This window comes from Mirounga leonina, unplaced genomic scaffold (assembly GCF_011800145.1).
Source record: "Mirounga leonina isolate KUSES-001 unplaced genomic scaffold, KU_Mleo_1.0 Mir_165, whole genome shotgun sequence".
Taxonomy (NCBI): Eukaryota; Metazoa; Chordata; class Mammalia; order Carnivora; family Phocidae; genus Mirounga; species Mirounga leonina.
In genome coordinates, this window is record NW_023270415.1 from 45,155,202 (window position 1) to 45,177,948 (window position 22,747).

The 22,747-nt window shown below is 38.8% G+C and overlaps 1 non-coding gene across 1 annotated transcript; it reads right to left on the reverse strand.

The window, feature by feature from the left end:
- Positions 1 to 550: 550 nt before the first annotated feature.
- On the reverse strand, positions 551 to 656 carry LOC118015448. Its single transcript, XR_004680622.1, has one exon. It is a non-coding gene; the product is annotated as a U6 spliceosomal RNA (small nuclear RNA).
- Positions 657 to 22,747: the final 22,091 nt, after the last annotated feature.

Here is a 22,747-nt window from a genome sequence, read left to right on the forward strand (position 1 = left end):
TAACATTATACCATAAGCATTTTCCATGTTATTAAACAGTCTTTGTAATTATCGTTGTAATTGCTACACAGGGCTTCACAATAATTTACATGCTCCATTTTTAAAATTTAGGTTGTATCCAGTTTTTCACAATTATATATATATAATGTTACAATGCCCATTTTTTAAAATTTACGATGAATTTTATTTATTTTTTTAATTTAAATTCAATTAATTAACATGTGGTGTATTATTAGTTTCAGAAGTAGAGGTCAGTGATTCATCAGTCTTATATAACACCCAGTGCTCATGACATCACATGCCCTCCTTAGTGCCCGTCACCCAGTTACCCCATCCCCACCCCCTCCCCTCTAGCAACCCTCAGTATTTTCCCTATGATTTAGAGTCTCTTATGGTTTGTCTCCCTCTCTGGTTTCATCTTGTGTTATTTTTCCCTCCCTTCCCCCATGAGCCTCTGTTTTTGTTTCTTAAATTCCATATATGAGTGAGATCATATGGTAATTGTCTTTCGCTGATTGACTTATTTCACTTATATGATGCACATTTTTTTAAAAATATGCAACACTTCACTAATTTGCGTGTCACCCTTGTGCAGGGGCCGTGCTATTCTTCTCCGTAGCGTTCCAATTTAGTATATGTGCTGCCAATGCGAACACATTGTTACAATGCACATATTTGTATAGAATTTGTTTTGTGTTTTAGAACTATTTTCTGAGACAATGTCCACAAACAAAATCAATGGGGCAAGAAGTATGAGCAGTTTAAGGCTTTTGGCATATTACTGTCAAAAGACTGCTTTCAAAAAGACATTTTCATATACTCATTTGGAAATATAAATTATTAAAGACTTTTTGGAGAGTAATTTTATAGTATTTTTGAATAAAAATGCATATATACTTTGAACCAGCAATCCCACTTCTAGGAATCTTTCCAACAAAAATAGTTACACATATATTCAAATACGGATGTACAGGGTTTCATTTTAGCATTGTTTAAATTAGGAAGGAAAATGGAAATAACCTAAAGGAAAAGGTCAAATAAATTGTGTTATGGCTATATTTTGGCAAATATAAAGCTGCTAAGAATTAAGTGGTTCTACATTTATTGACACGGAAAGATCTCTTAGAGAGTTAAGTGGAGAACAAAAGCTGATAGATAAATAATCAGAATGATTTCACTTATTAAAAAATAAGTAATTATATATGTTTGAAGATTCATTCAGAAATCAATAGGGATTGATGGTTGTATGACCTTATGAATGGATTTAATACCACTCAACTGTTCATTTAAAAATGGCTATGATGGGGGCACCTGGGTGGCTCAGTGGTTGAGCGTCTGACTCTTGATTTCGGCTCAGGTCAGTTAGGATTTATAACACATATTTTGCTTAAAGATACTAAGTTAATTACCTAAGACTACACGGCTGGAATGTGTCAGAGCCAAGCATTCAAACCTAAGTTTACTGGATCCAAAGCCCATGTTCTTTCCATCTCACCACTGTGCATTTTTACTCTATTTTAATGCTGATAGGATAAATTACCCCTCACTCCTCAACCTTTTCACCTTTGTCTTTGCTATTACAGTGTGTTCATCATTCCAAATGGACTTTAAAATCACTTTGTCAAATCCCAGAAATCAAACAAATAAGAAAACAGGCTGGAAATGAATCTAAAAACTGACTTAGGGAAATGCTGACATCTGTAAAATAGTTAACTTTCCTAAAAAGGATATGGTGTGTCCATTGCTATCAATTTTATTCATGTAAGTCTACCTTGTTAACATTATTCACAATCCTTTTGGGTATCCTAGAATCATTTTATATACAAATATTAATAATGTCACTTTCTAACATTTATAGTTCTTATTTCTGTTTTCTGCCTTCTATGTTACAGTAAATTTCCAGAAGAAGGTTCTTAGGGCTTTATTCACCAAAAAGTATGATCATGACAGATTAAAAGATTGTTTTTAAATCACAATAAAGAAGTGTCCTTCTCTGCTTTTAGCTCAGGTCATGATCCCAGGGTCCTGGGACAGAGCCCCGCAAAGGCTCCCTGCTCAGCAGGGAGCCTTCTTCTCCCTCTCCCTCCGTCTCTCCCCCTGCTTGTGCTCTCTCGCGCGCTCTCTTTCTCCCTCTCTCTCAAATAAATAAACAAATAAAATCTTTAAAAAAAATAGAAGAGTCCTTCTATACTTTTAACTTATCAGATGCCATTCAACTATCACTAAGTGATCATTAAGTGATCTTTTTTCCTCATTATCCTTAATGTATCCTAAAAACTTCCCAAATTTTGAAACACTTAGATTCCTGGATGAATACTATTTGGTCAGTGTGGATTATTATTTTAGTATGTAGTTATAATTGATCTACTAACATTTAAGAATTTAAAAGCCTAAATCTAGGCTTTAAAATTCAAAAAAGATTGTTTCAAATACACACTACCTGGTTTGTGGGAGCAAAATTCTGCTTACAATTTCTACAAATTCCCAGGGAGGCTTACAATCCCATGGTCTCCTCAGACTTCAAGCTCCTGCTTTCGTTCAGTTGGATCAACTGATGGATGGACCCAGCCTGCTTGTTTCTTGCTCCGTCTGTTCTGGACAGTTAACCCAAATGTGGAACTCCACCCATTTCTTATATTTCCACCAAAAACACACTCATACATGGCATGTATATGTAATACACTTAGCTAAAATGGAAGCAATATAAAACCCCAAGTTAGACCTGTGAACCTAAAAGTCTTTTAACAATTTTTGGATCTCTAGTCTCCTGCTTCATTGCTTAGCCCTCTGCTCTCTCCATTTTATTTCCCTGGCCAATTACCCCTCCAACAGATAAAACAAAGCTTTTCTACTTCCTTAAACAAAGAAATTTAGCTCTCTCTAGATCATACCCTGAATCCAAGCTTTGGTGTCACTTTAAATACCTAATCAAACCCATCAAGGTGCTCACCAACCCCCTCAAAAAAAAAAAAGAAAGAAAGAAAAAATCATTTCATGTATGTTAGCCAGGTATACGGAAGTAACAAACAACTCGAATCTCTGTAGCTTCCAAGAACAAGCATTTATATATTGCTCGTGGTTTTTGCCAGTGGCTGCAACTTTGTTCTGTGTGTCATTCTACAAACCAGCCGAAAGGAGCAGCCTCTATTAAGAACATGTCATTCTTATGGTAGAGAAAAAAGCAAACGAGTTGGCAGAAACACAAACTGCCTCTTAAAGTGTCTGCTTAGAAGTAACACATTGTCGCTTCTGCTCATCTTCCATTGACCCAAGTCACATAGCTAAATTAGAAAATGTGGTGACAAATATACTTCATCTACTCTCTTAGAGAGAAGAGAGTAGCTAGAAACATGAACACAATTTAAAACAATGTAAGAAGAGTTACCCTCCTTGTAATTAATTGTAAACAGCAACTTTATCCTTTTCTTTAAACTATATTCATGATTAAGGCAGGCATGTGAGTAGTGGTTCTGGGGCTCATGAGTTGTAAGCATAGGACGGTGCCTATCAGAAAACCTAGAGAGATTTTCTAATATGCATGATGTCCCTACCCCAACCTCCACCATCATCTGATTCATCCCTGGAGGTAGGAGCAGATATATACATTTTGCAAAGGATACTTAAGTGATTTTAACACTTCCTACTCTCAAGCCTTTTGCGGGTTTTGGGGGAATGCTCCTATCATATTTTGTCCACACCATTCCTGGCACTTTAAATACAGTAAGTCCTCCAGTTTCTAACACTATACACAAAAATAAACTCAAAATGGATTAAAGACCTAAATATGAGAACTGAAACCATAAAAATCCTAGAAAAAAACGTAGGCAGTAATTTCTTTGACATCAGCCATAGCAATATTTTTCTAGAAAGGTCTCCTCTGCCAATGGAAACAAAAAAACCAAAACAAAACAAAAAACTATTGGGACTACATCAAAATAAAAGGCTTTTATACAGCAAAGGAAACCATCAACAAGCAAAAAGGCAACCTACTGAATGGGAGAAGATATTTGCAAATGATATATATAATAAGGGATGAATACCCAAAATATATAAAGAACTTAGACAACTCAACCCCAAAACAAACAAACAAAAAAGAAACAAATAATCCAATTTTAAAAATGGGCAGGGAACCTGAATAGACATATTTCCAAAGAAGACATGCAGATGGCCAATAGACACATGAAAAGATGTTCAACATCGCTAATTATCAGTGAAATGCAAATCAAAACTACAATGAGATTTCACTTTACACCTGTCAGAACGGCTAAAATCAAACAGACAAGAAATAATAAGTGTTGGTGAGGATGTAGAAAAAAAGGAAATCTCCTGCCCCTTTGGTGGGAATGTACATCAGTGCAGCCACTGTGGAAAACAGTATGGGAGGTTCCTCAAAAAATTAAAAATACAAATATCATATGATCCAGTAATTCCACTATCCACTACTGGGTGTTTACCCAAAGAAAACAAGAACATTAATTCAAAAAGATATTTGCAGCCCTATACTTACTGCAGCATTATTCAGAATAGCCAATGTATGGAAGCAACCAAAGTATCCATTGATAGACAAATGAATAAGGAAGATGTGGTACATACACCATATATGTATATGTATATATATATGTATATATAGTATATCTATCTATAATATATAGTATACATATTTGTGGTATATATATGTGAGATATGTATTGTGGAATATTATGTAGCCATAAAAAAGGATGAGATCATGTGATTTGTGACAACATGGATGGACGCAGTGGGTATAAGGCTAAGTGAAATAAGTCAGACTAAGAAAGACAAATTGCATATGACTTCACTCATGTGTGGAATCTAAAACACAAAACAAATAAATAAGTAAACAAAAAGCAGAATCAGACCTATAAATACAGAGAATAAACTGATGGTTGCCAGAGGAAAGGGGAGTTGGGGGGATGAGCAAAATAGGTGAAGAAGAATGGGAGATACAGGCTTCCAGTTATGGAATGAATAAATCACAGGAATAAAAGGCACAGCATAGGGAACAGAGTCAATGATACTGTAACAACATTGTATGGTGACAGATGGTTGCTACACTTGTGGTGAGGATAGCATAACATATAGAGGTGTTGTATCACTACATTGTATAGCTGAAACTAATGAAATGTTGTGTGTCAACTATACTCAATTTAAAAATTGTTTAAATAATAAATACGATGAGTCCTTCAATTAATGTTTCAGTGAGCACATAAAACACATGAACAGGCAATAACATCTGCCTCATATAGTTGGCCAGGACTCTCCTTTTGCCAAGAGAAGGTTTTTACATTATAAGGACTGCAGAAGATTTGCTACTTTTAAAAAAGAAACTACTGTTGAAATTTTTGCAAGAATATATTTTGAAAGAACTCAACCAAGAAGAGTGGAACATGATTTTAGATTGGACTGAATTTGTCAATGTGGATGCACTTATCAGAAGTGCTACATTCAAAGTGCTGGCTCAAGCAGTTGGGTGTCTAAATGGGTTGGATAAAGCAAATCAGGCTCCAACACTGGCCCTCATTAAAGAAAATGGAGATGCCAAAAATCCCTTGGCATATATACAGGAAGGAAATTAACGACTCCTTGAGATAGGAATGCTGGAATAGATCCATTATGAGTGTCCTGCTTATATACCCATAAATGTTGCCCCAAGAAGGACTGGAATGACTATCCCTTCCCCAAGGCCTTGAGACCTGCACTGCTGAGGGAAATTCCAGTATCTTTTTTTTTTTTTAATGCTTCACTATTTTCTGAATGTTGGAAATTGCTAGTGGGAAATGTTGCAATTCAAATATGTTCTCTAGTTTCACTTGGGAAGGGAGAATCTTGGGACTGCAGAAGTGAGATAGCCTCCATCAACAATCAGAGGCAAAGTGGGCATGATCATCATACACACAGGCACATAACCAGGCACAACGAGCAACTCGGTAATCGGAATGATTTCACTTTCAAAGACCTCTGGCTATGTCTCTTTGAGCATAGGGTCCTCGCTAAAGTCTTACTTGACTTGTATAACCAAAATACCGTGGGTAAGTTGAACAGGGTTATCTGAGCCAAGAAAGTAGAATCATGACTTCTCATCCAATTTCCAGAGCTGAATCCACAGATCCACAGCATCTTGCTTGAAGGGGAGGCTAGTAACCATAACAGCAAAAGTTGATTCTTTGACTATTACCCCTAGATATTCCTAAAGGTAATTTAAGAGGATAACTATGTCCTGGGATGAGAGAAATAATTAAGGCTTTTTGGAAATTTTTAGATACTAGGTCTGAGCTGATAGTAATTTCTGGCACACAGAAATTCACTGAGACCTACCTATCAGAGTAAGGATACACCTGGGTCAGGTAAAATGAATGAAATTTGACACAAACTCTAAACCCATTCATCCTGTGGATTTTTCTCCAGTTCCTGTGTTGAATAGAATATTCTTAACAACTGGCAAAACCCCCCAGATATTTTCCCTATTATGGTAGGAAGAACAAAATGGAAGATACTAGAGTTTCCTCTCCCTAGTAAAATAGTAAATCAAAGGCAATACTATATCCCTGAGGGAATTTCAGATATTAATGCCACTGTTTGTGGCTTACCCAACAGCTGTTTTTACTTGCTCAACACAATGCCTTTTTTATTTTAAAGTTAGAAGACAACCATGTGCCTCAGGGAGACTGAACTCCCCAGTACCCAGGGATGAATTTTAATTAGACTAAACCCAAATCTAAATAATTCCACTCCCCTTGCATTAATTGGCTTAAGAATGGGAATATGATGCCATTCTGACCAATGAGATGTGGGGGGAAAGTCTGCTAGAAGGTTGAAAGCATCCCCACAGTCTTGACGAATAACAATGGCTGACGTGATTGGATGGTGATCCTAGTTGTAAGTGCTCTTGTATATACATATGGACGGAATACTACAGTCTCGGGCACTAGAACACAGTGACAGAACTAGGAAATGCTCTTTTCTACCTTCTAAATAATCAGAGTAGACCAGAAGCACTTTGCTTTCACCTGAAAAAAACCAGGAATGGTTGTAGCAGAGCATGGCAGCTGTAATGACTTGAGATTGTCCATTAGTTTCTTCTGGATCTCCGGACTCGCTCTGATTCCTACCCTTCTGAGACTTGATGATTCCGTTTTTGGTTTTGATTCTGTGGCTACCCCACAGCCCTCTGATAAATTCCTGTCTTTGCTCAGAGTTCATTTTTACTGCTTGCAAAGAGCCCTAATAGATACACCTCCCTATAAAAAAAAAAAATCACAAATTTTCTTTACAATTGTTTTTGTTTCCCACTCACTTTTATGATAGATTCATGAATTTTATTTTTATATGTTTACTTGGTTTTGTTGTGTGTCAGCAGGTTTTTTTTTTTTTTTTTTTGCTGCTACAAATTCTCAACTTTTGTGTTCTTTAGTTTGGCTCTCTCTGCAGGAAAGCCCATGTTGAGAAATTTTTGAGACAGGACATATACATGGTCTGACTCTGAGATCTTTTACATCTGAGAATGCCATTTGTTTGACATTACACATAAATGACAGCCTCCCCACCCTCAAGTTTCTATGGATCTTGTTTTATTGTTTTGTGGGATTTGGTGTTGTACCGAGGTCTGAGGCCAGTGGGATATTTTTTTTTCCACTGAAAATACCATTTTCCTTGTTTATACACTTGCAAGTTCTCTCTTAGTTTCATTATCTCTGCTCCTTTGTTGTTTTTACCTTCGGAATTTCTACAAAGCTTTTCTGGACCCTTGCAGTTGCTACTGACAGAAAATCAAATTTGTTGTCGTGGTCAGAGTTTCGTTGTAGAAAACAGAACTCGCTCTAGCCAGGTGAAGGCGGGAGATACTTACTCAAGACTCTTAACTTGCTACAGAATGATCGAAAGACTGGTAGTAGCAGGCCGGACTTCCAGAACAACTCCTGAAGCTACATTTAGAATCCGCCTCAGTGAGGCCGCTGCTCACTTAAATGAAGGCAACGCTGCTCCTGTCCTGGTCACCAAAGCTGCCAGACCAGGAAATTGCTGCCATCCTTGCTGATCACATGGAGCTAGGGACTGACTAGACATCAGGGCTTCGGTCCTAGCTGCTGCCAGCGTACCAGAATGCCCCGCCACCTCGTCAGTAGGAGCATGTCTTGATCTTCTCTGGGTCTCCCCCTTTCAAATCTCATTCAGATGCATCTGTTCGGTGGGGACACAGCACATGCAGAACTCAGTGCAAAGGCACCTGAGTCATGTAGGCTTCCGTTTTCTAGCCTCTGGTGTACACGAAGCCATGCTGGTATGAGCTTGGAGTCTTACCACATGAGCCAGTTTTCAAGACCTGCCACATTAATTTAAAAAATAAAGGGCATTTGTTGCCTGATGTACTTGGGGAGTTGAAGGGGTACGGTTGGCTCTAACCACAACTGGAACCAGAAGTTCAAGCCAGGTTACCAGCATTCTCTCTCTCTCTTCCTATTTTTCAGTTCTGATTTTATTCATTCAACAAACATACTGAGTACTATGTGCCAGACACTGTTACTAGTGCCGGGGATGCCATAAAGAACAAAACACGTATCAGTCTTTGCCTTCTTGCCTTCCCTCTCTGTTAGTCTTGTCCTCTGGCAGATTCTCTGAAAATGGCAGCAAAACTAACTCCCAATGGCTTCAAGCTTATAGGTGACTCGAGATATCACAAGGAGAAAGACTCTTCTCCTCCCAGAAAGCATATAAATTCTACCAAAATAGTGATTCTAATTAATATGTGATGCACCTATGACCAGAGTATGGAGGGGGACATATCATATGCCCACCACATGTTGGTCAGGCTGTTCCAAATTAGAAAAGGTACCCCCCATCCTTAAACTCCCAGCATACTATACATACACACACACAACCTTATTTCTGTACATTCAGATTTTTTTTCTAGAGAGAGAGAAAGGTGGGAGGGGCAGAGGGAGAGAGAAAGAATCTTTTTTTTAAGATTTTTAAAAATTTATTTTATTTGAGAGAGAGAGAGAGAGAGAAAGAGAGGGGGGGGAGGGGCAGAGGGAGAGGGACAGAGAAAAGGAGAGAATCCCAAACAGACTCCACACTGAGTGCAGAGCCTGATAACAGGGCTCCATCCCATGACCTGGAGATCATGACCTGAGCCAAAACCAAGAGTCAGACACTCAACCGACTGAGCCACCCAGGCACCCAGAGAGAGAGAATCTTAAGCAGGCTCCACGCCCAGTGGGGAGCCCTACGTGGGGCTCCATCTCACAACCCTGAGATCACAACCTGAGCTAAAATCAAGAGTCAGACCCTCAACCGACTGAGCCCCCCAGGCACTCGTGTCCATTCATTTTAAAAAGTGTCCCTCCCGGGAGATGAACCATGAGAGACGATGGACTCTGAAAAACAAACCGAGGGTTCTAGAGAGGAGGGGGGTGGAAGGATGGGTTAGCCTGGTGGTGGGTATTGAGGAGGGCACGTTCTGCATGGAGCACTGGGTGTTATACGCAAACAATGAATCATGGAACACTACATCAAGAACTAATGATGTAATGTATGGTGATTAACATAACATAATAATAAAAAATAAAATAAAAAGTGTCCCTCCCTATGACAACACAAGTTTCTCTTCCATAAATGAATACACACTCTCTTCTTCCCCAAAAGAAGAAATTCCGAAACTCATCCAGTTCCCACGTCCTACTCTAAAGACCAGGATTTCAGGTCCAGATGCCTCATCATTTAGCAACCTATGGGTAAATAAGAAATATAACTACCCCCAACATACTCAGGATTTCAATACAGGAGGTAAAATCAGAAACTACAACAAAAACTTTTATTTGAAAATGGGAAACCAGCTTCCAGCCCATACGCTAGGCATAGACCTACACTGCTGGCGGAAAGAGCAAACACCATGCTCTGGCAGTGGATTTCTTCTGTATCGTCCTCTCTAAGAACCAGTGGCCAAAACCAGAGATCTGGCAGGATCATGATTCGTGAGCCTAAACCCCTAGCCCAGTGGCTTTTTCTCTTTGCCACAGACTTTGATTGTCTGCCCATCCCCCTAGTCCTTGGTTTAACTGTACTCCTCCCAGCTTCTGTCCCCCCAAGTGGCCCAACACCCCAAGACCCATAATATTTCTCTGGATTCCATACAGTGGTTGTCTCTTAGCAGTGGAATTACTCTTGCTTTTGTCGGTCAGAGAAGTAACAGTAGGAAGTGTCTGGTAAGGCCCAGGGGTCAAACTTCTACCCTTGCCACTCGTAGCTGCCACCATAGTCCTCACCTCCTTGTCTTTACTTCCACTAACTTTAGCTTCAAGTAGAGAATAGTACTCTTAGACTTCTCCAAATGCATATGAGTCGCTGACTCTTGGGTATCTGAGATTGCAGGTTAGAGGCAGAAAGGGCCTCTCAGCAAAGCCATATGGTATCGCCTTGCTGTTTGCTGTTGAGGTCAGAGCTAGCACTTTTTAAAAGAACTACAGGGATCTGAGTATATATATCAGGTAGAAAATTCTATAATTGATCATGTGACAAAGAGAGCTGTCTTTGAGATATAATTTCCATACCATATAATTCACCCATTTCAAGTATATACACCAACAGCTTTTAGTATATTGACAGAGTTGTACATCCAACACCATAATCAATTTTAGAACACTATCATTATCCCAGAAAGAAACCCCACTCCCTTACCTCCCGATACTCCCATCCTCCCATCCCTGGAAACTGCTAATCTACTTTCCGTCCCTATAGACTTCTCTGTTGTAGACATTTCATATACATGGAATCATACACTATATGGTCCTTTGTGGTTGACTTCTTTCACCCAGCACAATATTCTCAAGGTTCATCCATGTTACAGCATGCTTTAGTACTTCACTTCTTTTTATTGCTGAATAATATGTTTAACTCTATGTTTAACTGTTTGATGAAGACTATTTTTTCTTGATATTATTAAAAGCATCAAAAAATCATTAACTAACTCCAATATCTTGACATTTTCTGCACGCCACTAAAACACTAGCCACAGGAGGCATGTGATCAGATTTCCAAACTACAACAGGTGACAGTCTAATTTGTGCCTACCTCATAACCCAAATGTTTAGTACTCAGGTGGCAACAGAATTCTCATTACACCTCAGCTCAGACAATTCTACATTTTAGACTTGACGCTTGCTATATTCCACTTCCAGTTACCAATCTTTGTCTTATGATTGCAAATGAATAAAAGCTTAGGTCTCATGGGGTACCTGGGAAGTATAGTCAGTTGAAGGACTAAGTCTTGGTTTCAGCTGGGATGGTGGTCTCCAGGTCCTACGATTGAGCCCCATGTCTGTCTCTGCGCTCAGCATGGAGTCTACTTGTCCCTCTCCTTCCCCCACTGGCACACCCGCCACTCTCTCAAATAAACAAATAAATCTTAAAAAAAAAAAAGGTCTCACATAATTGGCAGTTTGATTGTGAAATCCGATTTCAGATACATCTGGATGCAATGGTTCAAAACTATAAGTCAAATGTCATCTCTCTACTTTTCAGCAATCCTTTTCGTACTTTAGCTGAATTCTCAGGTGGGCTTGCTTTACTTGACAGCAGAAGTGCCCCCTGGCAGCTCATGATTTGAGATTCCAAAAGGGACCCATATCAGTCCTTTCCTAAAAATGCTAATTGGCCCTACTGAGTTGTGGGGAGGTCAGGGGAGCCCATTCCTATTCCTGGTTCACTTGTTCTATTTCCAGGTCTAAGGGAGAAGGGTGGTCAACATGAGTTACATACCCATTCTCATGGCAGAGATGGGCAGATCATACGATAGATAGCCACACTAGGTGTGGGGTGAAAGATTTCTAAAAGGAAAAAATAGACCTGGAAGACAAGAAACAACTGTCCAATATACTTTCTATATCTATTATATTCAATTTGATCATTTTCATTTTTATCTCTTTATCAATTTTCTGTGTCCTGTGAAATATTTTTCAAATTTGCCCCATACATTATTTATTTGGTTCTCTGAAAGACTGAGTCTGTAATCAGCCTCCTGGGCTTTGGGTTTCTGTGTAGTTTTTAGAATATCATTTATGTTTTTAAAATATGTATTATGGATCTATTCTTCCCAGGATTTTATGCTAGGACAAGGACCCTGTCTTCCGAGGAATTTTTGTATCCTAAAGGAGGACACGAACAGAAAATGACAATAAAGTGACATAATTAAAGTAAGCTCAGGGTGCTTGGGTGTGCCTAGCACAGACACCCAACACAGCCTGGGAGGATTCCTAAGCATTCTAAAGGAGACAGTGTCTTTAAAGAATGAGTGTTCATTGGATAGGGAGTGGGGACCAAAAAAATGAAGGGAATTTCAGGTCAAGGCACAGTGTGTGCAAAGGCGTGAAGATGCAAAAGGGCATGTCGTGAGGGAGGAACACGGATTAGTTCAGTGCAATCAGTACATGCAGGGCAAGGTGAGTGGTCAGAATGAGGCTGGTGAGATACCTAGGGGCGAGGTCATAAATCGCACTGCAGCTGTGTGCCTGGGGGGTTGGATTTTGTCCTGGAGGTAATGGAAGGGTTTAAACAGGAGTGTGTCATGATGCGAGTTGCATTTTAGAAAGACAATTCTAATGGTAATGTGGAGGGTGCCCTGCAGAATACAAATTGTTCAAGAGGTTACTGCAACCACAATAATGAGAGATGGTAAGGGTCTCAGTCACGGGTGTGTGGCAGGTATGGGACCTCCACAGAAGAAGAAGAAGAAGAAATCAGAGCCAAGAGATGGAGGGAGCGAGAAAGTGATGGGTAGCCTCCAGCTCCATCTCATCCTTAGACTTTGTAACTAATATGAACCAACAAGCTACCTTTGGCGTTAAGCTCATTTGTGTTGGTTTTCCAGACTTTAAACTAAAAGAGTCCTGACATTTAATAAGAAATCAAATCATCAGACTATCTCTACATCTATCAATTAATGTGGTGTTTACTTTAAGAAGATAGTTTATAAATTGACTTGTCTGATTCTTCTCTTTATCTTTTTCTCCTCTCCTAGGAGTTTTCGTCCTTTCCTTCAGATGCGAAAAGAGCCAGAGGGTGGAAAAAACTTTGTAGGGGTGATTCTCACAGTTTATTTTTGTTGTGTTTCTCTCAAATCTCCTTACATGTTTATGTTAGATACTACTGTGGGTCTCATGTTATCCACAAAATCTTAAAAGGGATTATTAGCATAGCTGTGGCTTTCTCTCTTTAAAATAAACCCCATCTTACTTGGAATTTGTATTCCTCAAGGGATCGTCTTTTTCCAGATACACAATACTAAATATTTTAATCAAATATGTGATCAGAAATATTTTCCATTTTACTTCTTTTATTTATTTAATGGACTCATGTTACCCATGCTTTTTGGAAGAGAATTATTTGGAATAACGGCTCAGCTTTTATATTCCAAAATATGAGAAACTAATTTCTTGCTTCTGGGACATATAAAATATCAGTCTAATCGTACATTGTTTGGTATAGTCATGTATGGCTTGAGAATGGATTTTAAATCATATATACTAAAATTAAATTAATTGTTTTCTTTGGTAGTTCTCTATCATAGTTAAGGGATTGGGTTCTAGAGTATGTCTTGAACAGGGTATATAGATCATTTTAGAATTCTCCCACTACTTCATTTCTCCTCTTCTCTCATTCCCTAATGCGGTCAGATAGTCCCACATGTCTGCATCCTTGCATCCCAGGGCACCAAGCTTAGGGAAAGGTTCCAGTCTTCACCACATGCTCAGAAAAGCTCCTAGGTTGCGGCTGAGGCTGGTACAGTGCCAGGCATTATCTCTATTCTCACTGCTGGGCTCTGATCTTTCTGCCTGAACCTCAGTCTGCCTTTTTTTTAATTGCTTTTTTCCCTTCCCAGATTTGCATACCTCCTGGTTCTTATCCTCCCTCTGGGCTCTAGTGTCCTCCTGGCTCTGTTTCATGGCTGGTCCTGACTTCCCTTGCTAATGCACATTCTGGCTTCTATTGATTCACAGGTTGTTGACCCCTGACTGATTTTTTTTTCTTTCCAATTCTTGCAGCCAGCCACACTCATTGCGGTTCACAATCCTGGTGTAGATTTATCACATCTGCTGCCAATGCTTACAGACAATCAAGTGGGAAAGCTCAGGCAGAAAATCAGGAACCAAGAAAGACACATTCTATTGAAACTGACTCAAAAAGAAATAGAAATTTGGAAGAGAATTATGACAAGTGAGGAAATCAAATCAGTAACCCCCCAAAATGTCCACAAAGTAGAACCAAGGCCCAGATATCTTCACCACTGAATTCTACAAAACATTCAGTGAGGAATAAATCCAAATTCTTCACAAATTCTTCCAAAAAGCAAAAGAGGAAGAACACTTCCGAAATCATTCCATGAGGTCAATATTACCCTGATACCAAAAGCAAACAAACACATGAAAAGAAAACTATAGAACAGTATCTCTTATAAATATGGAGGAAACTAGGCAAGAAAAAGAAATAAAAGGCATCCAGATTGGAGAAGAATAAATAAAACGATATTCACAGGTGACATACCCTTGTATATAGAAAATCTTAAGGAACCCACTAAAAAATTATTAGAACTAGTGAATGAATTCACCCATCAAGGTTGCAAGATACCAAATCAATTGTATCTCTATACTTGCAATGATCAACCTAAAAATGAAAATAAGAAAACAATCTATTTATGATATCATCTAAAGAATAACATGCTTAAGAATACTTTTAACAAAGAAGTACAAAACTAATACTCTGAAAACTAAAAATATTCTTGAAAGAAATTAAATAAAAGCTAAATAAATGGGAAAACATTCCCATGTCCATAAATCAGGAAACATTGCTAAGATGTAAATAGTCCCCAAACTGATCTACAGGTTTGATGCAATTCCTAACAGAATTCCAGATGACTTCTTTTTGCAAGTTGATATGATGATTATAAAATTCAAATAGAGTTGCAAGGGACCCAGAATAGCCAAAGTAATTCTGAAAAGGAAAAATAAAGTAGGACTTACATTCTCAATTTCAAGACTTACTACAAAGCAACAGTAAAAGGTAATGTGGTATGGTCACAAAGTAGACATAAATCAAGGGAATAGAGTTGAGAGTCCAGAAATAAATGCATACATCTATAGTCGACTGATTTTCAACAAGGTTGCCAAAACCATTCAATGGGGAAGAATAGTCTTTTCAACAAATGGTGCTGGGGACACCCGGATAGCCACATGCAAAAAAATGAAGATGGATCCTTATTTTATGACATATATAAAAATTAACTCAAGATGGATCAAAGAGAAACATAAGAGCAAAAACTATAAACTCTTAGAAGAAAACATATAGGCATATCTTCACAACCTTAGATTTGGCAATGGTTTCTTAGATATGATGTCAAAAGCAAGAGCAACAACAACAACAAAATAGGTAAACTGCACATCATCAAATTTAAAAACTTTTGTGTTATGGGACTTATACCTAAAATATGTAATGAACTCTTACAAGTCAATAATAAAACCGCAAAATTGGGCAGAGAATCTGAATAGACATTTATGCAAAGAAAACATACAAATGGCGAATAAGCACACAAGAAGATCCTCAACATCATTATGATCAGGGAAATACAAATCAAAGCCACAATGAGATACCACTTCACACCCACTAGGATGGCTAGAATCAAAGTCAAGAACAAGCTTGGCAAGTACATAAAAATAAAAGAGCCTTTGGACACTGCTAGTGTGAATGGAAAATGGCACAATCACTTTGGAAAACAGTCTGGCGCTTCCTCAAAAGATTAAACATAAGATTACCACATGACATGGCAATTCCACTCCTAAGTATGTGTAATGAAAACATACATCCACAGAGAAAATTGTCCATAAATGTTATAGCAGCATAATTCTTAACAGCCAGAAGTGGAAACAATCCAAATGTCTGTCGAATGATTAGCAGATAAATAAAATGTGGTATATCCATGCAATGGAATACTATTGGTTGTAAAAAGGAACAAAGTACTATACATTGCTACAACATAGCTGAACCTAGAAAGCATTATACTAAGTGAAAGAAATAAGTCACAAAAGACCACATACTATATGACTCTATCTATATGAAAGCCTAGAATAGAGAAATCTAGAGAAACAAAAAGTACATTAGTGGTTGCTTATGGCAGGAAGTGGCATAAAGAGTGTATTATATGGTATCTGAATTATATCTTAATATAACTGTTAAAGAAAAACAAACAAACAATAACCAAATCCACTCAAAGATTGTGTTCAATGACTTCAAAACACTAAAAAGCTTTGAGCATCTACTACAGATTCCTGAAGGTTTAGCTTCATAGATCTGTTTATTTTGCAATTAATGAAGGTTAAAGAAGCATTCTAAATTGTCACTTGGAAGCTTAGAGCTTCTAGTTGTAACTCTAAGTGCAAGTACACCACCATTGTGTCTTTCAAAGGAGAATTTATTTGCCTTATTAACAAATCAAGAGTACTGGGTTTCCATCAAAGAGAGCAGAGTAAAGGAAAAAGATTAAATGTTTCATTTGCTCAGATTGTTTAAAGAAGTATGCTAGAGAATAATAGATGGGTTTAAACTTCTTTTAGAGTTACTAGCATTTCAAGTTCTTAAAAAAGGAATAATGCACTAAAGTCCATTTAAAACTTGTAAGACTGACATCAATGACCATAAAGTAGAGGCTACATGAGTATTTCAAGCTAAAATTCATTATTATCAACTACTGGCTATAAGCAATGAAACTAAACACAGAGTTAACGAGTTAGGGATGAAAGGGAAAAAATATATAAAGCCTAGGGAAGGAGCTGTAACAATATTTGGATGAAAGGACAATGACAGAATTAATTAGGAGACAAATCTAGAGAAAAGAGAAAAGGAAAAGGAAATGAAGTCCTGTGGGAACTCTTTCAATGGGTGCTGGAAAACATGATGGTTTTTTTTTTTTTAAGATTTTATTTATTTGAGAGAGAGAGAGAGAGCATGGGGGGGGGGTGGTCGTAGGAGAGGGAGAGAGAGACTCCAAAGCAGACTCCCTGCCAAGAGCAGAGCCATCTCACGATCCTGAGAGCATGACCTGAGCCAAAACCAAGAGTGGGTCGCTTAACTGACTGAGCCATGCAGGTGCCCGAAAACATGGTGATTTTGATCAGATCATTTTTAACTAATTTTGCCACATGTTTATCAATAGCTGAATGTGCACGTGGACATCAATTTTTATTATATAGCAAAATAATTTTTAAAATTAATAAGGTAGGCCTGGTGATTTTTTTACTGCTCTCTTGTACCTGTTTCCTATGTTAGCAAAAAAGACTGAAAACTGAGGTGTGGACTTAATTATTATTTGCCCGGTCTGAAGGAATATGGGAGGGGATCAAGCCTCTAAAAGGGAGATATCTACACATTAGTAGAATCGTGAATTAAAAATAGGATTATTGGGGCACCTGGGTGGCTCAGTCAGTTAAGCTTCCAGCTCTTGATTTCGGCTCAGGTCATGATCTCAGGGTTGTGGGATTGAGCCCACCTCGGGCTCCATGCTAGGCGTGGAGTCTGCTTGGGATTCTCTCTCTCCCTCTCCCTCTGATCCTCCCCCTCCTCCTCCCAGCTTGCACACATGCACTCGCTGTCTCGAAAGAAAGAAGAAAGAAAGAAAGAAAAAATAGGATTACCGAATACTTGTCAATTTGAGAAAAACCAAGTTGGCTTCTGTAAGAATAAATCATGCTTGACTGATCTATGAAATTCCTTCAGAAGGAAAATAAATGTATAGGGAAAGGGGAAGTCATGAATATATTTTATTCTTGGAAAAATCTTTGAAATTTTTTCACACCAATAGCTTAACTGAGTTACCCTAGGATTTGGCAGAGGGCTTTATTATGGATAAAGAATAATATCAAGGTAATAGGGAAGGAACATTATTAAATGGGGTATTGTACACTGTGGTATTTCCCAAAGCATCAATCCTAGGCCAATCTGATTTAATGATTTATTATGTTTTGGAAAAGAGAGTGCATAGTAAAATCTCTAAATTTGAAAATGATACTGAATTTTTATAGAGAGTGATATGCCAAAATGAGAGGGATAAACTATGCAAAGTGAAAATGGCAGATGAATTTTGGCCTAAGTACAAGTTAACAAACACATTAGTGGAGAATAATCCAAGCTCCTGTTATAGATGGATTTGGTTGCTAAGTCACAGTGGAACACAGGGTTCCAGGCATCACTGAGGCTGTTCTTTAAAGATATCCTGATGTGTTGTTGAGGTTCAAAATGTCAATACAAGATTATTTGAGACAGGATAATTGACGTTGTTGATTATTCTACCCATGAGCAAATTACTGTCATGACTGCTCTCAGCATGTTTCTAAGACCCAGAAGGGTGACTAGAAGGATCTGGCCATGCAAGACAACTTTTCGACCTTGTGCACTGATTATCACACAGCATGAACATACTTACCCATAAAGACAGAATACCAGGTTGGTTGCATCATTGGTAAGAACCTGAATGGCATTTCTCAGGCTACATTAGACATCAGAAAATGGAAGGAGTCACTTCAGCCATTTACTGAGAAACTACAATGTGAAAGGCACTCTACTGGGTGCTAGGGAAGATACACAGATAAACTTATTTAAGCTCCTAGTCTACCCAGAGAAAGAGGACAACTGCAATACAGAGGAGACAGTAATTTTGCTATATGAAAGATATGGATGTGAGTGTCTGGAATAAGGAGAAACCAAACTCCATTATACATTTATTCATTCATTCAACTAACATTTATTGAGTATGATTCTTCATTCATGTATTACATCAGTATTTATTTATTGCTTACTAAGTGCTAGCCACTGTTCTAGGTGGTAGAGGATAGTAGTGAACAAGACAAGGTCGCTGTTCTCTGCAGTTACAATAGATTTTTTTTTAAGAGACCAAAATAAACCTGGTAACATCAGATAGATAAGTACTATGAAGAAAACAAAACAAATGAGTGTGATGGAGTGGCTGGAGGTTGGTGGTTTATTTCTAAGGAATAACAGAAAAAGGCTCTCAGAGAGGTGGCATCTAACTTGGGACTTATTGATGAGAAGGAGCCCGCCATGTGAACAGCTTTCTATGCAGAGGGAGCAGCAAGTGCAAAGGCCCTGAGGTGGAAAGAAGCATGGTGTATTTAAGAAACAGAAAAAAGAGCAACCATAGCTCAGCTAGCCTGGAGAAGTTAGACAGACAAGGCTGGAGGAAGACCTGAAAGATCCATCAAGCCCAGTGGAAGAAAGAGAACATGTAAGCAATTACATGATAATGTGAGGAATATGCAGATATACAAAAGACAATTTTATTTTAAATGTGAAACAGGAGTTAAAGATGATTGGTTATGGGGGCACCTGGGTGGCTCAGTTGGTTGAGCGACTGCCTTCGGCTCAGGTCATGATCCCGGAGTCCTGGGATCGAGTCCCGCATCGGGCTCCCTGCTTGGCAGGGAGTCTGCTTCTGCCTCTGACCCTCCCCCCTCTCATGTGCTCTCTCTCTCATTCTCTCTCTCAAATAAATAAATAAATAAAATCTTTAAAAAAAAAGATGATTGGTTATGAATTATATTTTCAGAAAGAGCTAGGAACATAAAGCTGAGGAGAAAGGACTGTGGACAAGGATGCTACAAACTCACAGAAATCCAGACCTTGAGCTAAGATGGAGCTACACTGTATGGGTAGACACAGCAGCAAGGGTGGGCAACAGAGCTACTGTCCAGGGCTGGGAGACTAAACTTCTTACATATTAGGATTGGAATGACTCTTGAAAGGTTAATCAATCCCACCCACCCCCTTTTCCACTGAAAGCCTCTCAGGATTCACTGAGGTCTCAGAGTTTCATTCACTTGTCTTAAACTTTTGTCCAATTAAAATGCAAAAAGCCCCAGGGGGAGAAACGCATCATACTTAATTACCTTGTAGTGTATTATTAGTGCTTCATTTAATCTTCAAGAGGTCTCTGTTCAAAAGGGATGGCAGCATCTTGATACAGATTATTACAGCTCTTCCATCTTTATAATGAGGCGGGAGATAGTAATGGGCAGTTGCATCTCTTGGATCAGAACAAATTGGTAGTTTTAGGGAGACAGGGGAGAAGGCCGTATGAAACCAGGTTCAAAGTCCAGGGTCTGGCTTCACTGTGGGACCCAGGGAAAAATTACTTAATTATTTGGAGTGCCAGTTGCCTTATCTGAAAGAATGCCAGACCTAGAGATTTGTTGTGGAGATGTAATTGGATAATTTAAGTGAAAGTGCCTGCCAGACTCGTAAATGTTTAATGGTCTTTCTTTCCAACTCAAGCCTGTGGCCCAAATTCAGGGGCATGGCTGGGTATTCAGGGAGGTCAGTCCAAGTGGGGCAAAGGGAGTCCGGAGACCCTGAGGAAGAAGGGAGAGAAAGGCAGGGTCCTGAGGAGAATCTGGTACTTCTTTCTAGGCAACAGAGAGAAGATATGTGAAAAATGAAATTTAGCTGAATGCCAAAAAGAATACCGAGTGGAAAAACTATGGAACCCCCGGAGTAATGAATTTTCTTCCTCCTTAATGCAGGAAGCTAACACAGATGTTGGTTTCAAGGGTGTTAAAATATAATAGGACTAAAATAATTTATTGCCAGGATCTTGATAACAAAATCCAAACATAAGAACCACCAACTCCACTTGCCAGAATTTAAACCAAGTTAACCTCAAATCAATCCACAGTACATCCAAAGAGGGAAAACATTTACACTGCCCGACCTGGGATTCTAGCAAACAAACTCTAGCTATGTCAATTCCTAGGCCTCTTCAGTATCACATTAGTCTAGTTTCACATCAATTGTTTCTTGCCAGGAAAATGGGTTTTTAAATGGGTTTCCATTTTGAGATGGCTCAATGCCAGACTGAACATGGCTTTTGAGAGGCATTGGAACACTCAAATGTCCCCAGTTACAGTCAGTGCAATTTCTGCTCACGAGATTTTATTTAATACAATTACTTAAAGAAACAAGAAGGCAGACATAAGAATACTGGTATCAGAGGGACTGCAAAATCCACTGAAATGGCATCTACTGAAGGAGTCAGGTGACCTAGGTTAGGCTCTTAGTTCTATTAATAAGCTAAATGTAGGACTTAATTGGATAAAGTGACAGATGTCTAATATTTTTCATTCTTATGTACACGGAACAGGTTCAAACCAGCCTAGCGTGGATTCAGGCACTCACCCTGTGGATTGGCCAATGTAGTTTGAGGCAAGGAGGCACTCCCAAACATACCAGACTCCTTGGAAATATGTTAAGTGGTATTGATGATGGCCAGAGCTGCCAGGGATGTCAAATGCATTTAAAAATAAGCAGAGCCCAGGCCTGCTGCCTCCTGGGTGGGGACACAGTTGATTTCAGGAGGGCATGGTTCCTTTCCAGTGGTGTGTGCAGCCGGCCCCCAGTCAGCGATCTCACCGGACACAGAGCACAGCAAAATAATATGAAAGATGCCAGCGCTGTAGCTCTTGTATTTGTGAAAATAATGCGAATGGTATTGTCATCTTTAGCAGCATTTGGCTTCCTTTTTTATTCTCCTTATTTAATCTCCTTTCAGGAGAGGCTATACAACATTGAGGGGAAGGACGGACTGCCAGGTAGATTCCCTGGGTTTGAACGCTGGCTCTAATACTCACTACATGGATGACACTGGGCAAGTCACTTAACCGCCCTGTGCCTCAGTTTCCCCACACATTTACAATGAAGAGAACAGTAGCACCTGCCTCAAAGATTTGCTTTGAGGAATGCATAAAATATAGACTGTTTAGAGCAGGCCTAGCATGTGGTAGCTAATCAATAAAGTTAGCTATTATTATATTTCTGTGTGGGTAATTAGAATAGTAACACATATTTAATATAAAACAGTAGACAAAAAAAATTGTTTTAAAGATTTATTTATTTTTAGAGAGAGAGTGAGTGGGGTGGGATGGGCAGAGGGAGAATGAGGGAGAGTCTTAAGCAGACCCCATGCTGAGTGCAGAGACCAACATGGGGCTCGAACTCACGACCCTGAGGTCACGATCTGAGGCGAAACCAAGAACTGGTCGCTTAGCTGACTGTGCCACCCAGGTGCCCCCCAAACTTTTTTTAACGAAAAACACCCATTACCTTCCATATTCCCACTACCCACTGACAATCTAAACATTTTAGGAAAGAAATGACAAGGTAATTGAGATAATTATTTGCCTATACAATATTTATTCTTCCCTTCTTCCTTAGTAACTACACCCTGATTTTGTTGTGGATAACAAACTATATGTCCTAGCCTTCTTTGCAAATAAGATTCAGCATGTGACTAATTCATAGCCAATGAGATAAAAATGCTCCTTAACAGTAGAATGGATAAATAAGTTGTTGAATGGAATACTATGCAGCAATGAGAATGGACAAACTATAACTAACTCAGCAACATGAATGAATCTTACAAACATAATGTTGAACAAAAGAAGATAGACACTACTGAATATATCCTCTATAATTCCGTTTATAGAAAGAACAAAAACCAGCCAAAATAATCCCTGCTTTAAGAAATCAGGGTAATGGTTACTTTTGGAGGGGTAGTAACATGGGGTGAGAAACATGGGGGGAGGCTTCTGGGATGCTGGTAATTTTCCATTTCTTAATTTTAGTGATGACTACATGAGCATGTTCAGTTTGTGGAAATTCACTGAGCCATATACTTATA